The 24,668-nt window shown below is 45.3% G+C and overlaps 1 long non-coding RNA gene across 3 annotated transcripts in view; it reads left to right on the top strand.

Annotated features, from left to right (window-relative positions):
- The window catches only part of LOC135050832 (uncharacterized), a 41,979-nt gene extending 17,567 nt beyond the window's left edge, over positions 1-24,412 (top strand). Inside the window, exons 2-4 of one of the 3 annotated variants that reach the window (XR_010241861.1) lie at positions 13,894-13,947; positions 16,522-16,877; positions 24,038-24,412. This is a non-coding gene — a long non-coding RNA (uncharacterized LOC135050832). Of the gene's footprint in view, positions 1-3,974; positions 4,064-13,893; positions 13,948-16,521; positions 16,878-24,037 lie in introns of all 3 variants that reach the window. The other 2 variants (XR_010241859.1, XR_010241860.1) reach the window with 2 other exon arrangements.
- The last annotated feature ends 256 nt before the right edge of the window (positions 24,413-24,668 follow it).

Genomic DNA, 24,668 nt, shown 5'->3' with positions numbered 1-24,668 from the left:
ATGTTTTCATGCCATGGGTTCCATGCTCGTTGCCAGCGGTTTCATGCTAGTTTCCATTGGTTTCATGCTCATTGTCAGGGGTTTCATGTTCTGGGTTCCATGCAGGGAGCCCCTGGTGTGCTGTGCCGAGGGGAACTGGGGGGGTAAGAAGTTGCTGCAGCCAGGATAGCTGTCCCCGACTGCAAAGCTCACAAAGGTCTGTGTGTGAACTGGCAAATATGTGAACCTGCAAATGCAGGATAAGTAACAACAAAGTTTGTGTAACACTGCATCAGTAAGCATAGTGGTGGCCCACCCTTTGTCTTGATGAATATAAGTAAAGTAAGACTTTATTACATCTGCAGTGTAGCATAGCTCACTTAAGGCAGTATATATTACACACAATAGCTGACACTTTTTTCATGGAGAGATTGGCACTCTATCTCCCTGCACAATTCTGGTTACATAATTTATTCACTCCCATGAGATACTGTTTTACCACCTCCCAAGCTCAGGACAATAATTAGTGTAGTCTTCACCACACTGGTACCTGTTAGAGTGGATACATGCACTCACAATATATGACTCACAGGCAACACAGGTTTGCCGCCTCCTGCTATGGAAGACATATTGAGCTTGCATTTTAAAATCTTTGAACAAGGGTGTCGAGTTTGGGGGTGGGCAGGTAAAGATTACCTGGGTCCCTGATGGGGTCTTGTACCGCAGGGCAGACATAACAAATCCATCTGGACGCCAAGATCAAAGCATCTGATGCGCCTGGTACTTTTGCAGTGATGTGCTGCATAATTATGTATACAATGAGACAGCATAGCCTCGTCCACTCCAGCAACCACATACCCTGGCACCCGGGACTACGTGTTGCTTGAAATGAGACGGCGGGGGGAGTACGGACCCGCTGCGGCCTGAGTGAGCGGCACACAGGGGGACCGGGCTAGCCGGCTCCCTGAGCAGTGCAGGGTGCTGAGGTCCGGGAGCTTAGCTCCCAGTACCCCAGCGCCACATGCAGGCAGAGCAGGTACTCAGACGTAGCTTGTCTGCATGGCTGGGGACCAGGAGCTCAGCTTAGCACTGCACACCCCCGAATCCACCACTGCCCAATCACCTCCTCCACAGTGACAGGGGCGTGCTTTCATATGGGCTGAAAGCACGCCCCTGTCAAAGAGGAACTTATACTAGTGCCGCTTACAGGGCTTTTTTTCAATGGGATTTTACTCCCTGCTGCTTGACCCCCCCTTCCTTTTCCGGCCCTTTTACAGTGTCAGTGGCCTCCGAAACACAGATTTTTACAGGATAAAAATGATTAAAGTAATACAAATATACTTATGGCACAAAATCTGTGTCATAAGTATCTTCTTTGTATTATTTGAATCATTAATGACAGGGGAAGTACTGCCTCCCCTGACTGCACGTCCCTGGTACAGTGGGAATATAACTGGATAGGAAAGCTTATGAAGGTTATGTAAGCGGTTCTGGAATTTGGTAAGCTTGTCTGAATAGGTGAATTTTCAGGGAACGCTTGAAGGTTTGGAGACTAAAGAAAGTCTTATTGTGAGTGGTAGGGCATTCCACAGAGTAGGTGCAGCCTGAAGAAAGTCCTACAATTGTGCATGGGAGCGAGTAATGAGTTTGGATGAGAAACGTAGATCTTGTGAGGAGCGATGCAGATGGGCTCAGAGATATTTTTAAATAAGCAAAGAGATGCACATAGGTGTGGTTTGGTTAATGGCCTTGTGTGTGAGTAAAAGTATTTTGTATTAAATACAGTAGAATACAGGTATCCAACGGAGGGACTGACAGAGTGGATCTGTAGCCGATGAACGATTAGAGAGGAAGATTAGCCTTGCAGCTGCATTCAGAATGGATTGTAGTGGTGACAGTCTCTTTTTGGTAAGACCAGTAAGAAGACTAATGCAATAATCCAATACAGAAGATAATGAGAGCATAGATTAGAGTTCTTGCAGTGTCTTGTGTAAGGTATGGTCATATTTTGGATATGTTTTTTAGATACATGTTAAATTATTTTGATACAGATTGAATGTGGGGAACAAAGGACAGTTCAGAGTCAAGGACACCTAGGCAGCGAGCTTGTGGGGTAGGATTTATTATTGCGTTTTCAACAGTGATAGAGATATCAGGCTGGTAACTACTATTGGCCGGTTAAAATATAATTAACTCTGTTTTGGAAATATTAAGTTTGAGGTGGCGAGATGACATCCTAGATGAAACAGCAGAAAGGTATTCACGTACAAATGTTACTGAAATCGAAAAGAGCTGATTAGTTTACCAAGAGATGAGGTAAAGATTGAGAAAAGCAACGGACTTAAGACTGAGCCTTGTGGTACTTCAACTGAAAGAGGTAGTGAAGAAGAGGTGGATTTAGAGAAGCGGACACTGAAGGAGTGATTAGATAGGTAGAATAGGAACCGAGAAAGGGCTGTGTCTTGAAGACCTAGGGATTGTAGTGTTTGTATGAGAAGAGAGTGATCAACAGTGTCTAAAGCAGCAGAGAAATCTAGAAGAATAAGAAGTGAGTAATGGCCTTCAGACTTCGCAGTGACCAGATCATTCTCTACTTTAGTCAGTGCTATCTCTGTGGAGTGTTGGGAACGAAAGCCTGTTTCCAATAAGTTGTGTGAGTTAAGAAAGTGTGTGAGGCAAGTGTAGGCAAGTCTCTCAAGTTGCTTGGAGAGGCAAGGGAGCTGGGAGATAGGACAGTAATTTAAGAAAGAGTTAGGATCAGAATTTAGTTTTTCTCAGAATGGAGTAATCACTGCATGCTTGAACAGTGAAGGAAAGATACCAGTAGAGAGAGATTACAGATGTTAGTTAAGGTTGGAATGAGCACAGGAGACAGAGATTTACTTATTTGTGAGGGTATATGATCAAGAGGAGAGGTAGTAGACTAGCAGGATGAGTAGAGTGTTTATACTACATCTTCATTTGTGGGATCAACTGAAGAGAAAGTGCCAGAGGGTTCAGGTAGGGAATTGAGCAGGTCACTGGCTGAGGAAGAGCATACCATTTAATCTCGGATCTTATCAATCTTGTCCTTGAAGTAGGAAGCAAAATCTTGCGCCTTGATAGTGGCTGGTGAGTTGGATGAGGGAGGGTTGAGAAGTGATTTAAATATATTAAAAAGTAATTTGGGGTTAGCGGCTTTAACAGACATGAGAGTTTGGAAATATGTTTTTTTTTGGCAGTGTTCAGGGCATTACTATAAGAGTGGTAGACAGAAGGGGCGGATTGGCCATAGGGCTCACCATGAAGAGTCCTGGATGGCCGATGTATCTATGGGGCCTGTTTTGTGTGTTGTCATGTGGCCTCACACACCACATGACAGGTAGCCCACCACACTCAGTACACTGTGTTGTCCCCATTCATTCTGTTATTCCATCTCTGCAGTATAGTAACTCTGCCATCTAGTGATGCTGCCATGGCTACACGGTATCCTCTTGTGCTGCTCAAGATGAGCCACTTCTACAAAATTTTACAGGGACACTTTTATTTCCCAATCAGTGCCTGGTCTTAGACACAACTGCAGCTGAAGATGCAAGGAAGGCCACAACTGCATATAACCAGGCCCTATGAGGAGTGATCCAGACCCCCTCAACAGACCCCAACCCCTTATCAGACTGTACCCCTATTAGGGCTGCTTGCATAAATTTCCCAGGCTGGTTTTCAATCCCAATTTGCCCCTGGTAGACAGTCTTGTATGTGAGGAAGTCATTTGGAATATGAGATTTTCGCCACTGATGTTCAACTCTACGTGACCGTTTTTGTAGGTGTCTTGTTACTTTAGAGTGCCATGGTTGATATCTAGGCCTACGTGGAGTGTGATGGGTAGCTGGAACCACTTCATCAAGGGCTATTTCTAGAGTCTAGTGCAGGGAGAAGTGAATGCAGTAATAGGTAAAAGCAGTTGTTGGAGTGATGTGGAAAGTTCTTGAAAATTAATAGCGCCAATATATCTGCAGGTTTGAGGAGGATTGAAGGACTTCAGTGACACAGAGTTTGAAGTAATGGAGGAGAGCATGCAGGTGATAAGGTTGTGATCTGAGAGAGGGTAAGGAGTATTAGTGAATTCAGAAACTGAGCATAGTCTAGTGCAGAGGTTCTCAAACTCGGTCCTCAGGACCCCACACAGTGCATGTTTTGCAGGTCTCCTCACAGAATCGCAAGTGAAATAATTAGCTCCACCTGTGGACCTTTTAAAATGTGTCAGTGAGTAATTAATACACCTGTGCACCTGCTGGGTTACCTGCAAAACATGCACTGTGTGGGGTCCTGAGGACCGAGTTTGAGAACCTCTGGTCTAGTGAATACTACATCATGTCTTGGTGGCAATTACAGCATTAAGCTACACCCCTTTCAGAATACACATTGCAGAAAATTTTAAAAACCTGCATATGGAGTACAGAGCATCCCCCTATCCTTGGAGCCACATAATCAGCAGTACCCTAGTTTTAAACAATTGAGTCACCTCTTTCAAATAATGTGACCACTAGGAAGTTATTATTCTCTGGCAATCACGTGATTGTCAGAGAGCTTCTCTGTACTGCCGAAATCATTACTAAGTCCAGGGATGGGGGAATACATTTCTCGTTATCGCTTCAATAAACTCAGGTGCAGTTCTGTTTCCAAGTGATGTTGCTCATTAGTGAATATTCCCTGTTGATCATAAAATATCATCCCACAGAAGTATTGCTGAGCTGGCATATGGGGAAGGACGATTATTGTGAAGAGAACTGCAGCTACAGATTCATGTAACCAACTCTGAATAGGTCGCAAAGATGCTAATGTCTTTTTTCACATGCGTTATGTGGTTTACTTGCAACTCTGAATAATGCCCACAGTCAAAGTGCTGCAAAGTTTCTTGATGAGAGGGAACCTTTTTTTTTTTTTAACAGTGCTTGATCCTACCTCTATGACTGTTTGTTATTACCCAGTTTTGTTTTAGCATTGTGTACAATTGTAAAGCACAACAGAATTTTCAGCACTATATAATAAACTGTTAATAAAGAAATAAAAATACTGCACCTTTGCCACAATTCACAACAATGGGGGTCATTCCGAGTTGATCGCTCGCTAGCAGTTTTTAGCAGCCGTGCAAACGCTATGCCGCCGCCCACTGGGGGGTGTATTTTAGCTTAGCAGAAGTACGAACGCATGTGCAGCCGAGATCTGCAAAAACAGTTTGTGCAGTTTCTGAGTAGCTCTGAACCTACTCAGTGCTTGCGATCACTTCAGCCTATTCGTGTCCAGATTTGACATCATACACCCGCCCAGCCACGCCTGCGTTTTTTCAGACACGCCTGCGTTTTTGCAAACACTCCCTGAAAATGGTCAGTTGACACCCAGAAACGCCCCCTTCCTGTCAATCTTCTTGCGGCCATCAGTGCGACTGAAAACTTCGCTACAACCTGTGCACAACCACAACGGGCTTTGTACCCAGTAGCGGCTCTTGCCACGGGCAAGCAGGACTTTTGCCCAGGGCGCCGCTGTCCCGGGGGCGCCGCCGTGGCAAGAGCCGCTGCTAACTAGGATGGCGGCGGTGGTTATGAAAAAGGTCCTCTCCGCGAAGAGAATCTAGACGCGCAGTGAGGTAGCGTCTAGTTTCCCTTCGCGGACGGGACCTTCCTGTGCAGCGCTATGGGAGAGACGTCATAACGTCTCTCCCATAGATCAGAGGAGCGGCGCCAGCGGCGGAGACTGAGTGCAGTGGTCGGGAAGCAGGAACGGGGCTGGTAAGTATTTTTTTTTTTTTTACTAGGTGCACAGCTACTGGTGGGCACACTAAGGGGGGCACAGCTGCAGGGGGCACACTAAGGGGGGCACAACTACTGGGGCCACAACTAATGGGGCACAGTTGCAGGGTGCATAACAGCTACTGGGGGCACAGCTGCAGGGGGCACAACTACTGGGGGCACAGCTGCAGGGGGCATAACAGCTACTGGGGGCACAGCTGCAGGAGGCACAACTACTGGGGGCACAGCTGCAGGGGGCATAACAGCTACTGGGGGCACAGCTGCAGGGGGCACAACAGCTGCAGGGGGCACAGCTGCAGGGGGCACAACAGCTGCATGGGGCACAACAGCTACTGTGGGCACAGCTCTACAGGGTGCACAACTCTACAGGGGGCAAAACTGACCATGCCCCTTTCCTATTAAGCCATGCCCCCATTTTTTACACGCGCCTATGGCGCGCACTAACCCTGTTTCACTGTCGGGGGGGGGGGGCGTCTTTGGGGCGCCAAAGGAAACTTTCACCCTGGGCGCCACAAGGTCAAGCACCGGCCCTGTTTGTACCTGTACGACGCGCGTGCGCATTGCTGCCCATACGCATGCACAGAAATACCGATTTTTAGCCTGATCGCTGCTCTTCGAACAACGGCAGCTAGCGATCAACTCGGAATGACCCTCCTATGTTAGAGTTGGAAATCAAGAATGCTAAAGACAGGGGAAAGGACCAATCAGCTGCTACAAGCTGGCATTTATCAGGCACATTTTATAAAATTAAAGGTAACAGCTAATTGGTTCTCCACTCTTTAGAAGGGTTTTTATTTTTATATGCATTTCCCTCAATATGTCAAAGATGAGGTGTGCAAGTTCTGACCTTGTGATAGATAATTGAAGTATTTTTTTTCACCAAATTTTTCGACACCACATATTCCAAATAAAATTATTGTTTTATGCATTGAAACATGTTATGTTTTGAATGTATTACCTTACGGCACATTGGGGGTCATTCCGAGTTGTTCGCTCGTTGCCGATTTTCGCTATACTGCGGTTAGCCGATAAATGTGCATGCAGGGCGCATGTGCTAAGTATTTTAGCTCAAAACTTAGTAGATTTACTCACGTCCGAACAAAGAATTTTCATCGTTGAAGTGATCGGAGTGTGATTGACAGGAAGTGGGTGTTTCTGGGCGGAAACTGGCCGTTTTCTGGGAGTGTGCGGAAAAACGCAGGCATGCCAGGAAAAAACGCGGGAGTGTCTAGAGAAATGGGGGAGTGGCTGGCCGAACGCAGGGCGTGTTTGTGACGTCAAACCAGGAACGAAACGGGCTGAGCTGATCGCAGTGTAGGTAGGTCTGGAGCTACTCAGAAACTGCTAAGAATTTTCTATTCGCAATTCTGCTAATCTTTCGTTCGCAATTCTGCTAACCTAAGATACACTCCCAGAGGGCCGCGGCCTAGCGTGTGCAATGCTGCTAAAATCTGCTAGCGAGCAAACAACTCGGAATCACCTCCATTAGGATTTGCAGAAGGTAACAGGTTAACTGTATCCACAACAGTGGATTCCAGTGCCAGGAATCTTCAGCCAAGAGTGATGGATATACATGGCAGCGGTATCCGAACTATAGATCTACTCTAAAAAGGTCTACAGTCAATAGGTCTGTCACTAATGGTAGACAATTTTAGTGATGTGCACCGGACATTTTTCGGGTTTTGTGTTTTGGTTTTGGATTCGGTTCCGCGGCCGTGTTTTGGATTCGGACGCGTTTTGGCAAAACCTCCCTGAAAATTTTTTGTCGGATTCGGGTGTGTTTTGGATTCGGGTGTTTTTTTACAAAAAACCCTCAAAAACGGCTTAAATCATAGAATTTGGGGGTCATTTTGATCCCATAGTATTATTAACCTCAATAACCATAATTTCCACTCATTTTCAATCTATTCTGAACACCTCATAATATTATTTTTAGTCCTAAAATTTGCATCGAGGTCGCTGGATGACTAAGCTAAGCGACCCAAGTGGCCGACACAAACACCTGGCCCATCTAGGAGTGGCACTGCAGTGTCAGACAGGATGGCACTTCAAAAAAATAGTCCCCAAACAGCACGTGATGCAAAGAAAAAAAGAGGTGCACCAAGGTCGCTGGATGGCTAAGCTAAGCGACACAAGTGGCCGACACAAACACCTGGCCCATCTAGGAGTGGCACTGCAGTGTCAGACAGGATGGCACTTCAAAAAAATAGTCCCCAAACAGCATATGATGCAAAGAAAAATGAAAGAAAAAAGAGGTGCAAGATGGAATTGTCCTTGGGTCCTCCCACCCACCCTTATGTTGTATAAACAGGACATGCACACTTTAACAAACCCATCATTTCAGCGACAGGGTCTGCCACACAACTGTGACTGAAATGACTGGTTGGTTTGGGCCCCCACCAAAAAAGAAGCAATCAATCTCTCCTTGCACAAACTGGCTCTACAGAGGCAAGATGTCCACCTCATCATCATCCTCCGATTCCTCACCCCTTTTTCACTGTGTACATCCCCCTCCTCACAGATTATTAATTCGTCCCCACTGGAATCCACCATCTCAGGTCCCTGTGTACTTTCTGGAGGCAATTGCTGCTGGTGAATGTCTCCACGGAGGAATTGATTATAATTCATTTTGATGAACATCATCTTCTCCACATTTTCTGGAAGTAACCTCGTACGCCGATTGCTGACAAGGTGAGCGGCTGCACTAAACACTCTTTCGGAGTACACACTGGAGGGTGGGCAACTTAGGTAAAATAAAGCCAGTTTCTGCAAGGGCCTCCAATTTGCCTCTTTTTCCTGCCAGTATACGTACGGACTGTCTGACGTGCCTACTTGGATGCGGTCACTCATATAATCCTCCACCATTCTTTCAATGGTGAGAGAATCATATGCAGTGACAGTAGACGACATGTCAGTAATCGTTGGCAGGTCCTTCAGTCCGGACCAGATGTCAGCACTCGCTCCAGACTGCCCTGCATCACCGCCAGCGGGTGGGCTCGGAATTCTTAGCCTTTTCCTCGCTCCCCCAGTTGCGGGAGAATGTGAAGGAGGAGCTGTTGACGGGTCACGTTCCGCTTGACTTGACAATTTTCTCACCAGCAGGTCTTTGAACCTCTGCAGACTTGTGTCTGCCGGAAAGAGAGATACAACGTAGGTTTTAAATCTAGGATCGAGCACAGTGGCCAAAATGTAGTGCTCTGATTTCAACAGATTGACCACCTGTGAATCCTGGTTAAGCGAATTAAGGGCTCCATCCACAAGTCCCACATGCCTAGCGGAATCGTTCTGTTTTAGCTCCTCCTTCAATGTCTCCAGCTTCTTCTGCAAAAGCCTGATGAGGGGAATGACCTGACTCAGGCTGGCAGTGTCTGAACTGACTTCACGTGTGGCAAGTTCAAAGGGTTGCAGAACCTTGCACAACGTTGAAATCATTCTCCACTGCGCTTGAGTCAGGTGCATTCCCCCTCCTTTGCCTATATCGTAGGCAGATGTATAGGCTTGAATGGCCTTTTGCTGCTCCTCCATCCTCTGAAGCATATAGAGGGTTGAATTCCACCTCATTACCACCTCTTGCTTCAGATGATGGCAGGGCAGGTTCAGGACTGTTTGCTGGTGCTCCAGTCTTCGGCACGCGGTGGCTGAATGCCGAAAGTGTCCCACAATTCTTCGGGCCACCGACAGCATCTCTTGCACGCCCCTGACGTTTTTTAAATAATTCTGCACCACCAAATTCAATGTATGTGCAAAACATTGGACGTGCTGGAATTTGCCCAGATGTAATGCACGCACAATATTGCTGGCGTTGTCCGATGTCACAAATCCCCAGGAGAGTCCATTTGGGGTAAGCCATTCTGCAATGATGTTCCTCAGTTTCTGTAAGAGGTTGTCAGCTGTGTGCCTCTTCTGGAAAGCGGTGATACAAAGCGTAGCCTGCCTAGGAACGAGTTTGCGTTTGCGAGATGCTGCTACTGGTGCCGCCGCTGCTGTTCTTGCTGCGGGAGGCAATACATCTACCCAGTGGGCTGTCACAGTCATATAGTCCTGAGTCTGCCCTGCTCCACTTGTCCACATGTCCGTGGTTAAGTGGACATTGGGTACAACTGCATTTTTTAGGACACTGGTGACTCTTTTTCTGAGGTCTGTGTACATTTTCGGTATCGCCTGCCTAGAGAAATGGAACCTAGATGGTATTTGGTACCGGGGGCACAGTACCTCAATCAAGTCTCTAGTTGCCTGTGAATTAACGGTGGATAACGGAAACACGTTTCTCACCGCCCAGGCTGCCAAGGCCTGAGTTATCCGCTTTGCAGCAGGATGACTGCTGTGATATTTCATCTTCCTCGCAAAGGAATGTTGGACAGTCAATTGCTTACTGGAAGTAGTACAAGTGGTCTTCCAACTTCACCTCTGGGATGACGATCGACTCCCAGCAGCAACAACAGCAGCGCCAGCAGCAGGAGGCGTTACACTCAAGGATGCATCGGAGGATTCCCAGGCAGGAGAGGACTCGTCAGACTTGACAGTGACATGGCCTGCAGGACTATTGGCTTTCCTGTGTAAGGAGGAAATTGATACTGAGGGAGTTTGTGGTGTGGTTTGCAGGAGCTTGGTTACAAGAGGAAGGGATTTAGTGGTCAGTGGACTGCTTCTGCTGTCATCCAAAGTTTTTGAACTTGTCACTGACTTATGATGAATGCGCTGCAGGTGACGTATAAGGGAGGATGTTCCGAGGTGGTTAACGTCCTTACCCCTACTTATTACAGCTTGACAAAGGCAACACACGGCTTGACACCTGTTGTCCGCATTTGTGTTAAAATAATTCCACACCGAAGAGGTGATTTTTTTTTGTAATTTGACCAGGCATGTCAATGGCCATATTCGTCCCACGGACAAAAGGTGTCTCCCCGGGTGCCTGACTTAAACAAACCACCTTACCATCAGAATCTTCCTTGTCAATTTCCTCCTCAGCGCCAGCAACACCCATATCCTCATCCTGGTGTACTTCAACAGTGACATCTTCAATTTGACTATCAGGAACTGGACTGCGGGTGCACCTTCCAGCACTTGCAGGGGGCGTGCAAATGGTGGAAGGCGCCACCTCTTCCCGTCCAGTGTTGGGAAGGTCAGGCATCGCAACTGACACAATTGGACTCTCCTTGGGGATTTGTGATTTAGAAGAACGCACAGTTCTTTGCTGTGCAATTGCCAGCTTAAGTCTTTTCATTTTTCTAGCGAGAGGATGAGTGCTTCCATCCTCATGTGAAGCTGAACCACTAGCCATGAACATAGGCCAGGGCCTCAGCCGTTCCTTGCCACTCCGTGTCGTGAATGGCATATTGGCAAGTTTACGCTTCTCCTCAGACGCTTTTAATTTTGATTTTTGGGTCATTTTACTGAACTTTTGTGTTTTGGATTTTACATGCTCTCTACTATGACATTGGGCATCAGCCTTGGCAGACGACGTTGATGGCATTTCATCGTCTCGGCCATGACTAGTGGCAGCAGCTTCAGCACGAGGTGGAAGTGGATCTTGATCTTTCCCTATTTTACCTTCCACATTTTTGTTCTCCATTTTTTAATGTGTGGAATTATATGCCAGTATCAATATATATACTGCGCACAACTGAAATGCACCACAGGTATGGATGGATAGTATACTTGACGACACAGAGGTAGGTAGAGCAGTGGCCTACTGTACCGTACTGCTATATATTATATACTGGTGGTCAGCAAACTGTGCAAAACTGAAATGCACCACAGGTATGGATGGATAGTATACTTGACGACACAGAGGTAGGTACAGCAGTGGCCTACTGTACCGTAATGCTATATATTATATACTGGTGGTCAGCAAACTGTGCAAAACTGAAATGCACCACAGGTATGGATGGATAGTATACTTGACGACACAGAGGTAGGTACAGCAGTGGCCCACTGTACCGTAATGCTATATATTATATACTGGTGGTCAGCAAACTGTGCAAAACTTAAATGCACCACAGGTATGGATAGTATACTTGACGACACAGAGGTAGGTACAGCAGTGGCCTACTGTACCGTAATGCTATATATTATTATATACTGGTGGTCAGCAAACTGTGCAAAACTTAAATGCACCACAGGTATGGATGGATAGTATACTTGACGACACAGAGGTAGGTAGAGCAGTGGCCTTCTGTACCGTACTCCTATATATTATATACTGGTGGTCAGCAAAATTATGCACTGTACTCCTACTATATACTACAATGCAGCACAGAGATGGAGTGTTTTTCAGGCAGAGAACGTATAATACTGGTGGTCACTGGTCAGCAAAACTCTGCACTGTACTCCTCCTATATAATACTGCTGGTCCCCAGTCCCCACAATAAAGCAGTGTGAGCACAGATATACGCAGCACACTGAGCACAGATATGGAGCGTTTTTCAGGCAGAGAACGTATAATACTGGTGGTCACTGGTCAGCAAAACTCTGCACTGTACTCCTCCTATATAATACTGCTGGTCCCCAGTCCCCACAATAAAGCAGTGTGAGCACAGATATACGCAGCACACTGAGCACAGATATGGAGCGTTTTTCAGGCAGAGAACGTATAATACTGGTGGTCACTGGTCAGCAAAACTCTGCACTGTACTCCTCCTATATAATACTGCTGGTCCCCAGTCCCCACAATAAAGCAGTGTGAGCACAGATATATGCAGCACACTGAGCACAGATATGGAGCGTTTTTCAGGCAGAGAACGTATAATACTGGTGGTCACTGGTCAGCAAAACTCTGCACTGTACTCCTCCTATATAATACTGGTGGTCCCCAGTCCCCACAATAAAGCAGTGTGAGCACAGATATATGCAGCACACTGAGCACAGATATGGAGCGTTTTTCAGGCAGACAACGTATAATACTGGTGGTCACTGGTCAGCAAAACTCTGCACTGTACTCCTCCTATATAATACTGCTGGTCCCCAGTCCCCACAATAAAGCAGTGTGAGCACAGATATATGCAGCACACTGAGCACAGATATGGAGCATTTTTCAGGCAGAGAACGTATACTGGTGGTCACTGGTCAGCAAAACTCTGCACTGTACTCCTCCTATATAATACTGCTGGTCCCCAGTCCCCACAATAAAGCAGTGTGAGCACAGATATATGCAGCACACTGAGCATAGATATGGAGCGTTTTTCAGGCAGACAACGTATACTGGTGGTCACTGGTCAGCAAAACTCTGCACTGTACTCCTCCTATATAATACTGCTGGTCCCCAGTCCCCACAATAAAGCAGTGTGAGCACAGATATATGCAGCACACTGAGCACAGATATGGAGCGTTTTTCAGGCAGACAACGTATACTGGTGGTCACTGGTCAGCAAAACTCTGCACTGTACTCCTCCTATATAATACTGCTGGTCCCCAGTCCCCACAATAAAGCAGTGTGAGCACAGATATATGCAGCACACGGAGCACAGGTATGGAGCGTTTTTCAGGCAGACAACGTATAATACTGGTGGTCTGGTCACTGGTCAGCAAAACTCTGCACTGTACTCCTCCTATACTATACTGTACTCCTCCTGCTGGTCCCCAGAATAAAGATATTTGCACTGCAGCCCCCTGAAACAAAGTGAGAGGACGCCAGCCACGTCCTCTCACTATCATTTCCAATGCACGAGTGAAAAACGACGCGCGGCTCCTTATATAGAATCCAAATCTCGCGAGAATCTGACAGCGGGATGATGACGTTCGGGCGCGCTCGGGTTAACCGAGCCATACGGGAGAATCCGAGTATGCCTCGGACCCGTGTAAAATGGGTGAACTTCGGGGGGGTTCGGATTCCGAGGAACCGAACCCGCTCATCACTAGTAGACATGCATATATATATATATATATATATATATATATATATATATAGATAGATAGATAGATTATGTTTAGCATAGCAAATGCATTTAACAATAAAACATTGCTTTTGTATGTATATAACAATTTATTCACAATAAAATTATTTTTTTTTTAAAAACAATAGTCCATAGACAATATCTGTATAGTTTCTCAGAAAGGTGCTGTGTATTTGTCCAGTTTGAATTCAGTATAACGAGTTTCTTTGATGACTTTTATTCATGATGCAATACAGATGCTGAATAGAACATATAAACCAACGCGTTCCGTCCCGAAGACTTCGTCAGGGGTATAAATCTGAGTGTCAAATGTAACAACTTAGTACCTGGTTGATAACAATTTTGTTTTCAACAAAATGAGCTTTAAGTTTAAGTACATGCCAAGAGCCTGAAATAGACGTGATATGTATAGCTTGGTAAAGAGAATACACCACTGGTTGTGCCAGCTAGGTCCTTTCTGAAAACTGATGAATATAATTAAACATTAATTGGGCATCTGAAGTAGCAAAAAAGCAGGGACAGGTGAAAACAATTATACAGTACATACCAAACTGTATTTTGGATATGTAATCAGCACAGATGTCACAGATATAATTCTCCTGTGGATATAGGTCCTTTTAGGGCTAAAAGTTTAAAATGGCCAACATAACTTATGTTGGTCGTAGAATGGATCAGAAAAATAGAATTAGGATAAAATTCTAGAAACCTAACAACGATGGGTGCTATGTTAGTTATCATACTCACTAAAGGTCGATTATACATACCAATGTTGTATATCAGATACATAATGCCAGTGGTGCAAGTAGAATTTTTTTATTAGTGGTACTGATAGTAAAAATCGATGTGGTCACGTTTCATGAGGGTGTGTGGTCACACAAAAATAGGGGAGTAGCTACATGACAATAGGGGCATGGCCACATTATGCCACACACCGTAATGCCCCATACACATTATTCCAAACACCGTAATGCCCATTACACATTATGCCAGACACCGTAATGCCTATTACACATTATGCCAGACACCGTAATGCCCATTACACATTACGCCACACTGTAATGCCTATTATATATTATTCCACACACCGTAATGCCTATTACATATTATACCACACACAGTTATGCCACTGACACAGTTTTATGTCCCACACACAAAAATGCCCCTTACAAATTATGCCCCACAGTAAGGCTTCTTTTTACTTGGGGCTTGATGGCAAAAGATGCAGCTTTCTGCATCTTCTCCTGGCGTCACCAGCGTTCCCGGCACTTCTGGGTAACGCTATCCATGCAGTGGCGTAATTATACATTTTGCACCCCCCCATGGCATTTTAGTGCCCATTACACACATAATGCCCCCCTGTAGTGCCGCTAGCACACACAATGCACCATGCTTTGCTGCTTACATGCATAATGCTCCACTAGTGTTACTTACATACATAATACCCCCTGCAGTGCTGCTTACCCACATAATGCCTCTAGTAGGACGTATCGCCCTACATGCTCATCGAAAGGGGTTTCTTGCTCTTTGCCAGGTATTACATGTTCATTGTCAGGGGTTCATTGTCAGGGGTTTCTTGCTCGTTGCCAGGCTCATTGCGGGCAGAGACCCTGCGGCGCTGGCGGTGGGCTGGTGGTACTGCGTACCGCCACCATATTTCCTAATGGTACTCCGTACCACCCTACTTTCAGCACTGTATAATACTGAACTTTTAGTGTTTCCGCTAGGCAGCATGGTATTCTAGCAGAAGGCAGACACCTATAGAAGAAAAATTATAAAGGGGAATTTTTGTACCATTCTGATATTTAGGATAAGCCATACAGCGAGGGCTAAATCCAATAATGCTGGTCATATTTTCCAAAGTTTGTAATACGGAGCCCTCAAGTCAAATGCAAAAATTACAGGGCATTAGGGCTTTTTACCATCACCAATAAAGGATCAATATTACAATAGTATATATATATATATATATATATATATATATATGTGTGTGTGTGTGTGTGTGTGTGTGTGTGTGTGTGTGTGTGTGTGTGTGTGTGTGTGTGTGTGTGTGTGTGTGTGTATATATATATATATATATATACACACATATATACAAGCTCCATCGGATTGGCACTCACCGCATCCACAGTTACGCTCCGGTGCTCTCTGGAAACACGTCTATACCATACCCAAGCAAGCAGTGGCACTCAGAGACTTGTTACGGTGAGTAAAAACCTGGTGGTTTAATTCATATGAAAGCAAAAACAGGCCAACGTTTCGGGGCACAGCTGCCCCTTTGCAAGGTGACTTTTGCTTCACCTTGACAAAGGGGCGGCTGTGTCCCGAAACGTTGGCCTGTTTTTGCTTTGATTAAACCACAGGGTTCTTACTCACCGTAACAAGTGCCACTGCTTGCTTGGATATGGTCTCCTGACGAAGTAACTACGAAACGCGTAGAGGCGGGGCCTGCCAGACGTGCGTTCTCCTACTCCCAGCTCACACAATTCGGCTGCATCCCTGCGAGTGAACTGACGGGTTGGTCGTCTCCGGCACGGTGCTTGGTCCGGTCTCTGATGACAGCAGGTCTGGTGTGGTGCCTGGTTGATTCTGACATGTGTTAAAACTGGCCCAAAGAGTGGGTCTCATAGGGTACGGGTCTCTCATTATTCATGAAATGTCCATTGTTACCCGTTGTTTGAAATAAATTTATCTGCACTATGGACGCGTTCTCCTGATTTTTCTTTCTATATATATATATAGTAGAAAAATATAAATGGAGCACTCACCAGACTTTCCATATAAATAGACAAATAGATATATTTTTAACAGCACATACTCAGCTCAATGGCAGCTTAATTCAATTCAAACCTTTTCGGTCCCAGCAGGATCTTCATCAGGAAACACTGCGGCAGGACAGCTGTGACATATACATCCCAAAGATCCAGCAGGAGAGTTGGTCATGCCCCCCAGGCTCCTTATATAACCCTCATCGTAAAGAACTTGACGCCAAACAGTATCCAACGTCCGCATTCCACCTGTAATACTAATCACATCCATATGATGCCATACATTACCGATGCTCACAGCCATAAATATAAATGCCACATATATTACCTCCTATTCATAAATGGCTGCATAATTCCGGAAGTGAAGTACTCAACAGGACATTTCAATACATGTCACTACTGAAAAGTCCAGAAGCAGAGCATTTTGTCCCTTCTGGAGAGGGTGATGTTGGGAGGTATGTGTATATATTTATATATTTTCATTAGGTAATTTTGACATTAGGGTTACGTAATGTCCGGTAGTGAGAAGTGAAAGTGGGAAATGAGTTACATTGAAAGAAAACATACGATAGGGATGAAAGGAAATACGAAAATAAGTGTTAATCTGTGTCGCTCCTGAGGCCAAACAGCCACAACAGTCCTGGGGGACCCACACCCCAGAAATCCACTACTTTACCTCTCACAACTTTATTTCTCACCCCGTTACCTCTCACTAACAGAGGTGTAGCTAGGTTCCATGGATCAAGGGTATGTTTTGGCGCCCCCTCTCCTGTACTGGATTGGGTGCATGTTACATGCCTAAGACGTGCAATAAAATTATAGGGGCGTGGCTTCATGGGAAAGGGGAGTGGCCACAGAATAGTACCAATTCAGATTACACCACACAGTATTGTATGTTATTCACATTATACCACTCAGTAGTACCCCTTATACACTTTATGCTCTTATACACGTTACACAACACAGTAAAGCTGCTTATACATGTTATGCCACAGTAGAGCCATTTATATGCATTAGACCACAGTAGAGCCGTTTATACACGTCACACCACAGTAGTCGCTTATATACGTTATGCCACAGAAGAGCCGCTTATACATGTTACTCTGCCGCTTCTAAAGCAGAGAGAGGTGCTGCAGCAGCAGCTGGGGCAGAGAGAGGTGCTGCAGCATCAATGTAGATAGAGATGCTGTAGCAGCCAGGGCAGAAAATGGTGCTGGGGCAGAGAGGCGATACAGTAGCTGGGACAGAAAGAGGTGCTGGAGCAGCTGGGGCAGAGAGTGGTGTGGCAGGAATGAAGTAACCCCGCTGCACAGCTACAAGCAGACAGTGAAAAATATAAAGAGGACGGCAGAGCTCTGGTATGTGCTGGCTGTCTGTGTCTCCTGCTGTCGCCTCTTGCCTGCCCTGTTCCCTACCTAGTATCCGAGTTAAGTCAGTGTGCACCCCCTTGCTTCTCCTCCTCCTCTATGGCTGACTGTCCCTCCACCCATGGTGTAGCGGGCGGAGAGGGGGGGGGGGGGCAGGCGGCAGCGCGCCCCTTAACTTTTCCAGCACCCGGAGCTCGCGCTCCACCGGAGCCACCCTCGCTACACCCCTGCTCATTAATTTACCCCTGCTGTTTTCAGCAGCCTCTCTCACTAACCTATCTTCACTTTTTTCACTATATATTTTTTCACTTTAGTGTTGCCCTGGGGTCACTCAGCTGCTTCATTTTGGGGTGTCCCGCACCCTAGATTTGTACCCCCAAAATGTTAGGCACTTGCCCGACTAATGATGTCACCTGGACGCGGTGGGCAAGCCGTTACAATGGCCTTAATTATGCGAAGAACCACGCTCAAAATACAAAATTTTATTGCAATGATTATTATAAATAAATGAGTAGTGTTTGAGTTGTGCACATGCAGCCTTGTCTTTGTATGCAATAGCATACCTCCCAACTGTCCCACATTCAGCAGGACAGTCCCGTTTTCTAGGACTGTCTCGTCCCACCCATGGGCCACAATGTCCAGCGGGGAAGTTGAGGGGGGTGGCACTGTCACTGCTGCCCAGAGCAGCGGGTGAATAAATGCTGTGCACATGCAGGGAGAGACTGATGGCAGGCCAGCATCTCAGAGAGTGCTGGGCATGCCCCCACAGTGACACAAATGGAGATGTCACAAGTCCCCACCCTCTTCCCCTGAGGCCACGCCCCCTTTTCAGGTGTTTGCGTTGAAGCCTCCAAATCTAGAGGCACCAATGTTGGAAGGTATGGTAATAGTGTGTCTGACAAAATATAAGGCAATGTGAGTTTTAGCTGCTTTGTTACTGCCTTAGGGCCTAATTCAGACCTGTTCGCAAATTTGCAGAGTTTTGCAATCAGATAGTTGCCGCCCAGTGAGAGTGAAAACCCGCCCCATGCAAGTGTGCGAATGCATGTGTACGGTGTGCGAAAATTCTGCCAGACAGCGGACATCTGCAAATCCGTTCACCATTTAATAATTTTTCCAGTCTGTGCAGTCTGTGCGTAGCCCAGGACTTACGCCTACAGTGCGATACAAACAGGCTGATCAGGGCCGGAGCGGACGTCACACACCCTCCCAGAAAACGCTTGGGAACGCCTGCGTTTTTCCTGACACTCCCTAAAAATGGCTAGTTACCACCCCAAACGTCCTCTTCTTGTCAATCACCTTGTGCACGCCTTGCAATCTAAATTTTCGCACCATCCTGTCGCTGTTTGGCGATGCGCCTGCACATTGCGGGGCATACGAATGCGCAGTCATTCGATAATCAGCCGCTGTGCGAATTCCCACAACAGCGATCAGGTCTGAATCGAGCCCTGACTACAACCTGGGATGGATGCTGATAGAAACAACTAATAAAACTGTCAGCGAGAAGGAAAAACACATGAGAACTATATAGCTCCTAATTTATTATAAATAATCTGAGTTTTAATTCTACCCTCTACCCTTGTCCTCATAAGCAAAGCATTTCAGAAGCACATAACATGGCTGGCACCACAGCAACATTACTAGTAGGATATAAAGTAATCCACTCATGTATTCAGCCCTGTCATGTCACGGTACACGCTAATATGCATCGGAGGAATTTATTGAAGCCGGGTAGAGGGGTTTAAAGGGACATTAAGTGGTGCGAAAGTGCATGTGCACGCGCGCATATAGTCACATTTATTTATTATTTATCTTTAAGGCTTTCTGCAATCCTGTGTTGGTGCTTTAAACAAGCAGAAGATAAAAAGCTCATTTAAAGCATAACCATTCTTCTTGTTGCTTTATCAGATAAGGCCTACTGTACAAAGTAATTATCTATTTTGTATACAATTCAGTATCAAACACAATACAATTAGAAATCAACAGTAACTATTTAGTATGCAACAAACTTGTGATAAGGCAAGAAATGGTTTAGTGGCACGGGAAAGGACCAGCATTGTACAATAGTCGCCTATGCACAAAGGCATTTACATTCTTGTTCTCGGTACACAATTCTAGTTACGCCTACCATAAAACACTTTGGAAAAGTTATGACTGTCTCGCTAGTTGGCTGTAGTCCTAGAAAACATTGCCTGACTGAGCTCCACTGAAAACGTTCAAATGCTGGAAAATGTCATTTGCTTGCTCTTAGCCCATATTAGTATTTCTCACCAAGGATTAATTCCACATGTATGGTTTCCAGATATCAGTTCATAAATGTAGCTCTGGCTTTAGGACGTAGATTGATGATCACATACATAGTTTCACAGCAACAGAACAAAATGCCAGAGAAGTAGGATTAGGTGCAACACATTCAAAGCTCTCAGTATGCCTAGAATTCATTAAAGCTTTATGTCATAAATATTACTATTCCCTGGATAGGAAAGTTACAGGCATTGTGAAGCTCTGTTAGTGTCAATTTTTCCTTTTTACTGATTAATAACCACAAGCTCCTTATTTTATTAGATATTTAGATTGATTGAACAGTTAGTTATCTAAAATACATTTTATCACTAAAAAAAACAAATGTACAATGAGGAATGGCTGTTAGTAACAGTGATTACAACATTTTAGTTAAGTCAGTATAATGGTATGCACCCACCCAAATTCAGTTATCTCTACTGAGCCAAAACCTGCAGATGTCATGAACATATCACCACTGTAGTAATGTAATCACAAAGGCTGTATACAAACAGGCATGGTGTATCTTTCCCATTGCTTAGAATTACAGAACACAATATCTGCAGAGCCATATGATACCCTTTAATGGAAAATGAGGATCCAAAATATTGATTCAAAAGATATTTAGGGGATTTCACCACCAGATTACTTTCATTTATTAGTACCTACCCTCCTACAACTAATATATGACTGTGACAGGTACTAGTGCTAGTAGTGACAGGAGTATTTTAAGACTGTGCAGATGACCAGGGATCCCTCCCCCTGAGAAAAGAATGGCACCAGCACATGTGCAGAGTATCAGAAAGACTATCTTTGGAAATATATCCCCTGCACCATATTTCTGGTGATTAGTTAAGCTATATGAAGAAGATGGCTGGCAGGATAGGCAGAAGGTAAGGTGCAGACAGGGCCGTATCTACGTGTGTGCCAGGTGTGCCTGGCACACAGCACAGTCGCCCTGAGGGCGCAACTGGCCGCATCCCCATTCCAAGGGGACTTTAGTCTGCTGCATTGTAATGAGTCAAACTGATGGAATGTGTAAAAACGGTGACTCTGCCTGTCGTAATGTGTAAAAAGGGTGACTGTCTGCCGTAATGTGTTAAAAGGGGAACTCTGTCTACCGTAATGTGAAAAAAGGTGGACTCTATCTGCCGTAATGTGTAAAAAGGGGACGCTGTCTGCCGTAATGTGTAAAAGGGGATGCTGTCTGCTGTAATGTGTAAAAAGGGGACTCTGCCTGTCGTAATGTGTAAAAAGAATGACTCTGTTTACCGTAATGTGTAAAAAAGTGACTCTGTCTGCCGTAATGTGTAAAAAGGGGACGCTGTCTGCCGTAATGTGTAAAAAGCGGACACTGTCTGCCGTAATGTGTAAAAAGGGGGACTGTCTGCCCTAATGTGTAAAAAGGGGGACTGTCTGCCCTAATGTGTAAAAAGGGGACTCTGTCTGCTGTAATGTGTAAAAAAAGGGGATGCTGTCTGCCGTAATGTGTCAAAAGGGGACGCTGTCTGCCGTTATGTGTAAAAAGAGTGACTGTTTGCTGTAATGTGTTAAAAGGTGGACTCTGTCTGCCGTAATCTGTAAAAAGGGGACGCTGTCTGCCGTAATGTGTTAAAAGGGGGACTCTGTCTGCCGTAATATGTAAAAAGAGGACGCTGTCTGCCGCAATGTGTAAAAATGGGGACTGTCTGCCGTAATGTGTAAAAAGGGGGATGCTGTCTGCCGTAATGTGTAAAAAGGGGACTCTGCCTGTCGTAATGTGTAAAAAGGGGGACTCTGTCTGCTGTAATGGGTAGAAAGGGGACACTGTCTGCCGTAATGTGTAAAAAGGGGACTCTGCCTGTCACAATGTGTAAAAAGGGTTACTCTGTCTGCTGTAATGTGTAAAAGGTGGACTCTATCTGCCGTAATGTGTAAAAAGGGGATGCTCTCTGCCATAATGTGTTAAAAGGGGGTCTCTGTCTGCCGTAATGTGTAAAAGGTGGACTCTATCTGCCGTAATGTGTAAAAAGGGGACGCTGTCTGCCGTAATGTGTAAAAAGGGGGCGCTGTCTGCCGTAATGTGTAAAAAGGGGATGCTGTCTGCCGTAATTTGTAAGAAGGGGACTCTGCCTATCGTAACGTGTAAAAAGGGTGACTCTGTCTGCCGTAATGTATAAAAGGTGGACACTGTCTGCCGTAATTTGTAAAAAGGGGACGCTGTCTGCCGTAATTTGTAAAAAGGGGAAACTGTCCGCTGTAATGTGTAAAAAGGGGACTCTACCTGACGTAATGTGTAAAAGGTGCTCTACCTGGTGTAGTGGCGCTAATGTGTGGCGTAATTTGAATAATGGAGACTACTGTGTACCATAATATGAATTGGTATTATTTTGTGGCCACACCCTTTCCCCAGGATGCCACGCACCTATATTTTTTATGCACGCCTGTGGTGCGCACTGCCCCTACTTTACTTAAAGGGGGTGGGGGCGCCGATGCCGTTTCTTGCACACAGCGCTAAAATGTCTAGTTACGGCACTAGGTGCAGACATTGGCATATCTATAATGGGTGCAAGGGTGTGCTGTGCACATGGGCCCCTGAGTCCAGTGGGAGTATTTAGAGACATGATGGAGCCAGTGTGCAGTCTCCATCTGGGTCCCCCTCATCTCTAGCAGGCAGCGGCAGAGACTCCGAGCAATAATGAGAGCAGGGTGTACAGCGCAGGGGGCCCATATCACAAACCCTGCCATGTTCCCCGTGACTAATCTCTACTGCACATGCACAATCACTGGGAAAATGGCTTCAGCACCATTTTTAGGTGATGTCTGCACCGATGTGGGCCTCCAGAAAGTTAAGTGATTAAATATTGAGTGCATGGTGTGCGGCAGTGGCGTATCTATAGTGAGTGCAGTATGTGTGGTGCACACAGAACCCAGGGTTTAGAGCAGGCGTGTCCAAACTGCGGCCCTCCAGCTGTTGAGAAACTACATATCCCAGCATGCCCTGACACAGCTTTAGCATTCTCTGACAGCAAAACTGTGTCTGGAGTCTGGACATGCTGGGATATGTAGTTTTGCAACAGCTGGAGGGCCACAGTTTGGACATGCCTGGTTTAGAGGAACCCACACACACCCTGTACCCATTTTTTCAAAACATACATCTACGGAGTCCTGCGGCAGTGACAGTGACTCTGAGCACTAGGTCCTGAACCATTTGTCTGTCATTTTGCACAGGCGCAGTAGGGAAAATCACCTGGAAAATGTCTGCTGCGCCATTTTCCTGGAGACCTGCGCATCACCTATTGATATTCAACTGAGTAGTGGACGCCACATTGCTGCTAGTAGATCATCGTCTTCCTCCACACAAATTTAATGGTTTGCAATGAGGGGCATTCACAGATCACAGCCACAAGCTTCACTTATTAGGTGAAAGCTGACAAGGGTCAGACCAAAAAAAAGTGCAGCAAGACATAGGGCCAAATGTAATTTAGCCACAAGATTTAAATCAGCAATTTTTTATGGCAAAACCAACACTTTTAACACCAGGAAGCATAGGTTTAGAGTCTAGATAGGGACAAAGGTCAAATGTCACTAGTAGACTGATATGGTTAGTAAACAACTCAAACAGGGTTTATCCAAAGGGATCAAAAGAACAGTTCTATTATACATGTCCAATAGTCATAGTTGGACACAGAAAGCACAGGTTTAAGCCAAGATAGGAACAAAGGTCAAGGGTCACAAGTAGACTGATCTGGTTAGTAAACAAGCTATGTCATGTCAGTAATGGGTAATCAGAACTACAGTTTGGTAAAAACACACAGAAACACAATAACACTTGTTCATGTACAGATAGATGCACAGAGATGTCTTTTGAATACATCACATTTAACACTACACAGCGTTAAAATGAAGAAAGCAGAAAATTGTAGCCATAGGCTGAAGCATCCACCGTGAAAATGACTGTAACGTTTTGGTGCTTTTCCTCTTTGTAGGTAATTGCCTCCTAGACTGGTGCAATACCATCTTTTGGGGTCAGCCGCACAGCCTGCCACCGCACACTCCGCGAAGTACATGGGGTCCGAGAGGCAAGCAGACAACTTTATCCAGCTGCTCCTATTCTTTTTTTTAGACACTCCAGTTATATTGTATGGCATTTCACCAAATTGCTTTCTGTGTTTTATGGTGGTTACTGTAACTGCCCAATCCATCCCTAATATATCCTAATCTACAATCAGTTTATATTTCTTAGCAATATAGCTAATGTGGTACCCTATACCACCATAGGATTCCTTGTATTTCTTAGAAGAATACTAGATTTGGTACATGTTTTAGCTGCATTATAAAATAAATGTTTATCTTGCTCTTTATTATTGTGTCACCTATGGCCTACACTGAAATCCAGGCTTTTGGCATGTAACATGATATTACACTAAATTGCAGTATAGTGGCATCTGTTTTGCTGACAAATTGTTTACCTTCAAATCAATGGAAGAACCTATAGACGTGGATATCAGTGTCAGCAGTGTGTCAGTTCATACGATGAATAAATTAGTCAGGTTAAGGTTTATTAATCAGGTAGAATGGGTTGATAAATAACACATGGTTAATTCAGTAGGCATACAA

Source organism: Pseudophryne corroboree, chromosome 2 (genome assembly GCF_028390025.1).
Source record: "Pseudophryne corroboree isolate aPseCor3 chromosome 2, aPseCor3.hap2, whole genome shotgun sequence".
Taxonomy (NCBI): Eukaryota; Metazoa; Chordata; class Amphibia; order Anura; family Myobatrachidae; genus Pseudophryne; species Pseudophryne corroboree.
The sequence above is the reverse complement of the archived record's forward strand: the minus strand, read 5'-3'. Positions and strand labels throughout refer to the sequence as shown.